Source organism: Callithrix jacchus, chromosome 1 (genome assembly GCF_049354715.1).
Source record: "Callithrix jacchus isolate 240 chromosome 1, calJac240_pri, whole genome shotgun sequence".
Taxonomy (NCBI): Eukaryota; Metazoa; Chordata; class Mammalia; order Primates; family Cebidae; genus Callithrix; species Callithrix jacchus.
The window spans coordinates 101,071,359-101,079,641 of record NC_133502.1 but is presented as its reverse complement, the minus strand read 5'-3'; positions in this window follow the sequence as shown (position 1 = coordinate 101,079,641).

The window sequence follows — 8,283 nt, the reverse complement described above, 5'->3', positions numbered from 1 at the left end:
ATCAGGATGATGTTGGTCTCATAAAATAATTTGGGAAGAATTCCCTCTTTTTGGACTATTTGGAATAGTTTCAGAAGGAATGGTACCAACTCCTCTTTGTATGTCTGGTGGAATTTGGCTGTGAACCCATCTGGACCTGGGCTTTTTTTGTGTGGTAGGCTCTTAATTGCTGCCTCAACTTTAGACCTTGCTATTGGTCTATTCAGGGTTTTGACTTCTTCCTGGTTTAGGCCTGGGAGGATGCAAGTGTCCAGGAATTTATCTGTTTCTTCCAGGTTTACTAGTTTATGTGCATAGAGTTGTTTGTAATAATCTCTGATGATGGTTTGTATTTCTGTGGAATCTGAGGTGATATAGTCTTTATCATTTTTTATTGCATCTATTTGATTATTCTCTCTTTTCTTTTTTATTAATCTGGCTAGTGGTCTGTCTATTTTGTTGATCTTTTTGAAAAACCAGCTCCTGGATTTACTGATTTTTTTGAAGGTGTTTTTTGTGTCTCTGTCTCTTTAAGTTCTGCTTTGATATTAGTTATTTCTTGTCTTCTGCTAGTTTTTGAGTTTTTTGATCTCGATCCTCTAGCTCTTTCAATTTTAATGATAGGGTGTCGATTTTAGATCTTTCCTTGCTTCTCATGTGGGCACTTATTGCTATATATTTTCCCCTAGAGACTGCTTTAAATATGTCCCAGAGATTCTGGTATGTTGCGTCTTCATTCTCATTGGTTTTGAAGAACATCTTTATTTCTGCCTTAATTTCATTGTTTATCCAGTCAACATTCAAGAGCCAGCTGTTCAGTTTCCATGAAGCTGTGCGGTTAAGAGTTAATTTCTCAATTCTGAGTTCTAACTTGTTTGCACTATAGTCTGAGAGACTGTTTGTTATGATTTCCATTCTTTTGCATTTGCTAAGGAGTGATTCACTTCCAATTATGTGGTCAGTTTTAAAGTAGGTGTGATGTGGTGCTGAGAAAAATGTATATTCTGTGGATTTGGGGTGGAGAGTTCTGTAAATGTCTATTAGGTTTGCTTGGTCCAGGTCTGAGTTCAAGTCCTGGATATCCTTGTTAATTTTCTGTCTCATTGATCTTTCTAATATTGACAATGGGGTATTAAAGTCTTCAACTATTATTGTGTGGGAGTCTAAGTCTCTTTGTAAGTCATTAAGAACTTGCCTTATGTATCTGGGTGCTCCTGTATTAGGTGCGTATACATTTAGGATCGTTAGCTCTTCTTCTTGCATTGATCCTTTTACCATATGTAATGTCCTTCTTTGTCTCTTTTGATCTTTTTGGTTTAAAGTCTATTTTTTCAGAGATGAGAATTGCAACTCCTGCATTTTTATGCTCTCCATTTGCTTGGTAAATCTTCCTCCATCCCTTTATTTTGAGCCTTTGTGTATCCTTGCATGTGAGATGGGTTTCCTGGGTACAGCACACTGATGGGTTTTGGGTTTTTATACAATTTGCCATTCTCTGTCTTCTGATTGGGGCATTTAGCCCATTTACATTTAGGTTTAATATTGTTATGTGTGAATTTGTTACTGCCATTTTGATGCTAGCTGGCTGTTTTGCCTGTTAGTTGATGAAGTTTTTTCCTTGTGTTGATGCTCTTTACAATTTAGTATGTTTTTGGAGTGGCTGGTACTGGTTGTTCCTTTCTATGCTTAGTGCTTCTTTCAGGAGCTCTTGTAAAGCAGTCCTGGTGGTGATGAAATCTCTGATTTGTAAAAGATTTATTTCTCTTCAATTATGAAGCTTCATTTGGCTGGATATGAAATTCTGGGTTGGAAGTTCTTTTCTTTAAGGATGTTGAATATTGGCTCCCACTCTCTTCTGGCTTGTAGGGTTTCTACTGAAAGATCCACTGTGAGTCTGATGGGCTTCCCTTTGTGGGTAACCTGACTTTTCTCTTGGGCTGCCCTTAGCATTTTCTCCTTCATTTCAACCCTGGTGAATCTGACAATTATGTGCCTTGGGGTTGCTCTTCTTGAGGGATATCTTTGTGGTGTTCTCTGTATTTCCTGGACTTGAATATTGGCCTGTCTTACTAGGTTAGGGAAGTTTTCCTGGATAATATCCTGAAAAGTATTTTCCATCAAGGATTGATTCTCTCCATCACATTCAGGTACACTTATCAAACATAGATTAGGTCTTTTCACATGTCCCTTATTTCTTGGAGACTTTGTTAATTCCTTTTTACCCCTTTTTCTCTAATCTTGCCTTCTCGTTTTATTTCACTGAGTTGATCTTCGACCTGTGATATCCTTTCTTCTGCTTGGTCAATTCGGCTGTTGAAACTTGTATATGCTTCGCAAATTTCTTGTGTTGTGTTTTTCAGCTCCATCAATTCACTTATATTCTTCTCTAAGTTGTTTATTCTCATTAGCATTTCGTCAAATCTTTTTTCAAGGTTCTTACTTTCTTTGCATTGGGTTAGAACATGTTGTTTTAGCTTACAGAAATTTCTTATTACCCACCTTCTGAAGCCTGATTCTTTTAATTCATCACACTCATTCTCCATCCAGCCTTGTTCCCTTGCTGGTGAGGAGTTGTGATCCCTTGTAGGAGGAGAGGCATTCTGGTTTCAGGTGTTTTCATCTTTTTTGCACTGGTTTCTTCCCATCTTTGTGGATTTATTCACCTGCTGTCTTTGTAGTTGTTGACTTGAAGATTGGGTCTCAAGTGGATGTCTAGTTTGTTGATGATGAAGTTATTTCTTTCTGTTTCTTAGTTTTTCTTCTAACAGTCTGGCCCCTCTGCTGTAGAACTGCTGAGGTCCACTCCAGGCCGTACTTGCCTGGGGATCACCTCCAGTGGCTTCAGAACAGTAAGGGTTGCTGCCTGTTTCTTCTTCTTCTGCTATCTTTGTCCCAGAAGGTTACCCACCAGATATCAGTCTGAGCTCTCCTTTATGGGGTTACTCTTTGGATATATGGGGGTCAGGAGCTGCTTGAGGAGATGGTCTGTTCTGTATAGGAGCTCAGGTGCTAAGCTGTGAGCTCCATTATTCATTCAGAGCTGCTGGGCAGGTACATTTACACCTGCTGTGGCAGAACTCATAAACATTTTTTTTTTCAGGTGCTCTGTCGCAGGGAGTTAGGGCTTTATTTATGAGTTTCTGATGTGCTGCTGCCTTTTTTCAGGACTGTTCTGCTCAGTTAGGAGGCAGCCTAGTCTCTGTCTGACTGCAGAGGCTTTGCTGAACTGCTATGGGCTCCGCCCAGCTCCCGTGTGAACTTCCCTGCAGTCCTGTTTATACAGATATAGTTAGAACTGCCTCAGTAATGGCGGCCCACTTCTATAATGGTGGACTCTCTCTGTAATGATGGGCTGCCTCAGCAATGGTGGGCTGCCTTAGCAATGGCAAACTACCTCCATAGTGGTGGACTGCCTCGGTACTAGCAGACGCCCCTCCCCCACAGAGCTGGACCATCCTGGGTTCAGCTGTGCTTGCTGTGAAACTCTCTCAATCCAGAGCATTTCCAATTGCTGTTTTTTGTGTGGGTGGGACCAGCCAAGCCTGATCACCTGACTCCCTGCCTCAGAGCCCCCCTTTTTTTTTTTAGTTGAACGGTTGACTCTGTCTCCCAGGTGTTCCAGTTGCCTGTTGAAAAGGCACTGGGATCTGTGTGATTTCCCTTGCAGCAACCAACGGCACCAGCTGAAACAGTGGCACTGAGATTTGTGGTGCTTTTTTTGCCTGGGAATCTCCTGGCCTGGCTCCCTGTTTCAGTCCCCTTTTTAATTAGTTGAATGGGCGACTCTGTCTGCCAGGAGCTCCAGTCTCCAGCTAAAATGGTGCCTGGACCCATGTATTTTGTATGGAGAATGGTTGCACCAGGGCACCGGCAAAACAGCTGCATTGGCAAAAACAGCTGTGCTGGCCAAACCAGCAGCTCTGGTCAACCGTGGGGCTCCTCTGCCTGGGAATCTCCTGGTCTGTGGGCAATAAAAATCCACCTGGAAATGTGGTGTCCACTCACCCTCCATGCTTTCGCTAGGAGCTGCAATCCTGAGCTACTCCTAATTGGCCATCTTGGATCGGTCACCCATAGATAAACTTCTTAAAGACACAGATGCTTCTCAACTTATGATGAGGTTCCATCCTGATAAACCTATTGCAAGTTGACTTATGGTGGTTTGGCTCATAATTTTTAAAATTTATAATGATACAAAAACAATACACATTCAGTAGAAACTATAATTCAAGTACTCATACAACCATTCAGTTTTTCACTTTCAGTGTAATATTCAATAAATTATATGAGATATTCAGTAATTTATTATAAAATAGGCTTTGTGTTAGATGATTTTGCCCAAATATAGGCTAATATCAGTGTTCAGAGCATGTTTAAGGCTAGGTTAAGCTATGATGTTTGATAGGTGTATTAAGTGCATTTTTGACAGACAGTATTTTCAGCTTATGGAGGGTTTATTGGGATGTAACTTATTGTAAGTTGAGAATCATCTGTATTTGCTTATACATAACCTATCCTAGGTATCAGTTAGCTATTATTATTATTATTATTATTTTAAAGCTTGTAACAATAACTAGATGCTTAGAACAGTTGAATCTATAATTCAACTGGGTGATTTCTGCTGACTTGGACTGGGTTTGGCAAAGCTCACTCACGTTTCTCTGGTCAGCTGTGGATTGGTTAGGTGACTTTGCTAATCTTGGCTACACTTTATGATTTATCTGGAGCTTTGCCTGGGATACTGGACTGACTCACCTCTGTTCCGTGTGTCTCATCCTTCAGCAGGCTAGCCCAAGCATGTTCTTGTGATGAAGGCAGTGGGGAAAGGGGAAGAAGAAAGAGAATGAATAAGAGAGTACAAGTGGGCACAGAAAATGCACCATGCACCTTGAGTCCTAGGCTTGGAACTGACAAAATGCCACTTCCTTAACATTTTATTGGCTAAGCAGGTCTTAAGGGTTGATGAAATAGACTCCAGCTCTTGATGGAATTAATTGCAAAGTAACATTTGAAAGGTTGCAGCTACAGGGAGGGGTGAATAATTAATAGTCATTTCTGCAATCAATACACTATTTTAGGAAAGGATGGAATGGAACTGAAACCCTATTTTATGCCTCTAGACCAGATTTATTTTTATTGCATCAGCTTTTCTTCCTACTTACCTACACCACGAGTCTGAGTGTTTCTGAGGAAAATAAAATGCATTTATGTTTTCAACATAGAGAATCTATATTGAAATGTTATCAATATAGAGAATCATTTGAAAGTTATAAAGGAGTTTTTACATTGCTCTAGCAGTTTATTTCTTTTGACTGTAAGTCTTAGGAAACTAGAGTGATAATATTAGGGTCATATAGCCCTAGTTATCAGGGTTTTAAAAAGTTCACTTCACACTTTATATTTTTAAAAAGTGATCAGTATTTGTGACAGATTCTTTTTGAATATCAAGTTACAGGATAAGATATAAAACTTCAGAGTGGGTTTTTCCTCACATTGACATTTTTATCATAGCCCACTCACCCCTTGTTATTACCCTTGCCTTTGTAGACCTGAAGATGGATCAAGAAGATAAAATTGTTACTGAGTTGTAGCAGCTCCAAGCTGTCCTGTTTGTTTGTCCTCAGATCTTTCTATGTCAGTTCCAAATTCTCTCTCTTGCCAAAATTAGGTTTGGAAAAATAGCATATTTCGTATATGACATATGTTTGAAATTAACAGGAAATGCAGCCAAGATTTGGAAATTAACAAGGAAAAAGTTATTTCTGAAAACAGTTGGGAGCCAAAGAAGAGTGTTTGGCTTAAAACATTAGGGCATTTCATTGTTAGTAAATTAAATAATTAAAAAAATCCAAGAAGGAACAACACAGTATTTTTTTCTTTCAATATATACAAATAGTTCTTATTAAAAAACCTTTTAGTCAGAAATTAAATGAGGAATCTAAATGTACCATGTACAGGATATATAATCTTCTAATATCTAGTAGATCTTATTCTTTAGGAATTTTTTTTGGAAATTAAGTCACGTACTTCTGTTTGCACATATGTGAAAGAGATTTACTATTGTAGATAGTATTTTATTACAAGACAAACAGAAATAGTTGAGGGGACCTAGAACGAGAATCAGATCTTCCCTTTGTAATATGAAGGTCTGTTTGGACCTGACTTCTTGATAAACACATTATCATTTCTGTAATAAATTTTTAATCGTCTCCTCTAGCAATTTATCTATTTGAATTAATTTAATTTAAGGTAAGGAACATTTACTAGGCATTGTCTATACAAGGGACTAAGATGGTAAGGAGGCATATAGAAGACTAGTAAACTGGATCCTTAACCATACGAGACTTAAAATCTAATTGAAGAGAATAGGATTATTTAATGAGAGCTATTGTTCTTGCCAGGGCCCCATTTATAGAAACATGCATTCCTTCAGAGTCCAAGAGCAATTTATAAGAAGGTAAAGGCCTGTCTGGGCTAAGAATCTCAAAGTTGTTGATTTCATGACTCCTGGCTGAATTCATAAAAATGAAGCCTGTGTATTATTTCCAACCTAAATCAAAATTATAAATTTTGAATATACTTTTATAAATCATAGAAAAACCTGTTTTGTTATTACAGTGTTTTGCAAAGTCTTCCTAGTTTATTTATTTGCATGATTATAAGATGGGGCATTATCAAGGAAGTGTCAGCCTGGCACTATGACCTTTGCCTCTAAAATAGAGATATTGGTTTTGAGCAGTTATCTCCTATATGTTATTAGTTCGTAGCATTCTGTGTCACTGAGATAAAATCCAGCATTAATAGATCAGACATATTGTTAGAATTATGTAGACATTAAATGTCAACTAGAGGAATGATGAGTTAGTCTCAGGCAACAAGATTTCAGAGTATGGCTTGTTGATAGACAAAGAAATTCAAGATACTAAATACTGTAATACTGTCTAATTCTGGAGCACAATAAAGAAGGAATATTGACCCCTTGGCATTGCCTACCACATTAGAAAGTGAGTACTCCCTGTTTTTATTAGAGATACCATCAGCAAGCAGCAATGACTGTGATTTACAAACTGGATCAACTAGTTACCATTGTTTGACATTCATCAGGCCCCTTGACTCTCCTTTCATCTGTAAAATAGAGCTAACAAAAATACTGACCCCTCAGAATCCTTCTGAGGACTAAATGAGAAAATATATTAAAACATGTCTTTAAATACAAAGCATTATAGATACGTCAGTTGTTTTTATAGTACAAGGAATAACTAGAACCATTTTGCAAAAAGTTGAAGAACCTGAAGGCTGAAGGTCTACTTTGGCCAGTGTTTCCTCTGGAATAGCTATGTACAATGTACCCTGTGCTTCTAAATACTCTGACTCTCAAAGGGCTTATTGTCTTATAGGAAAATTACTAGAATAATATGAATAACTGAAACTTCAGATGGAAAGTGACAAATGACATGAGGAAATTATTAGCAAAGATTTTAACAGTATAGAAAATCCAGGGATCACTTTTTGCTGAGGCCATTTTTGAAAGGCTTCTTTGTTAGGCAAAATTTTGTTAGGCTATTAAGGTAAGTCTCAAAGGACAAGGTGAATTTCAACAGGTGAAGATAGTAAGGGGAAATAGAAGGGCATTCCATACATGGGAATGGATGTGAATAGGGTTAAGTAGATGAAGGTGGTGAATGCAGATTCTTTTAAAGGTGAAAAGAAAGACAGCTATGGTTTGTGATGGTAGCAATCCTGAGATCCCTTATTTGGGAAATCTAGGAATGGAGTATAGGTAGGAGAAAAGGAAAGAATGAAGCTGTGAAAAAGGAGGCAAAATGGGATAAGAAGTGAGAGGAAAGGGGGACCAAGAACATGGGTAAGGATTATCAAGGAATAAAACAAACATTAAAGAAACTTGAAAAGATATAAAGCTGAGTCTATTTGTCAGGCAGGGAACACATACTAGTCAAGAAATTCACTGAGAGGACATGGAGTGGGAAAAGTGTTATAAAGGGGGTCTCATGATGGCTGTGTTGATTAAAAATTGAAAACTAGTACTCTGGGTAGAATAGAAGAGTTCTTTAGTCTATATGTGGCTGATTCAAATAAATCCTGTTATTCATTGGTCAGGAAAGAGTCTTTCATTAGTCTAGAAGGGTCTGGCATCTCAGGGTCATTCAGAGTTCATGGTCATTTATCAGCTTCAGTTCCTTGGAATCAGTTGTGATAAAACACAGTGTTCAATTTTACATCACTTAGGCAAGTGTTTCTGTAAGCAGAAAATTTTCTTTGACCTAGTTAGCCATAGAAAAGATG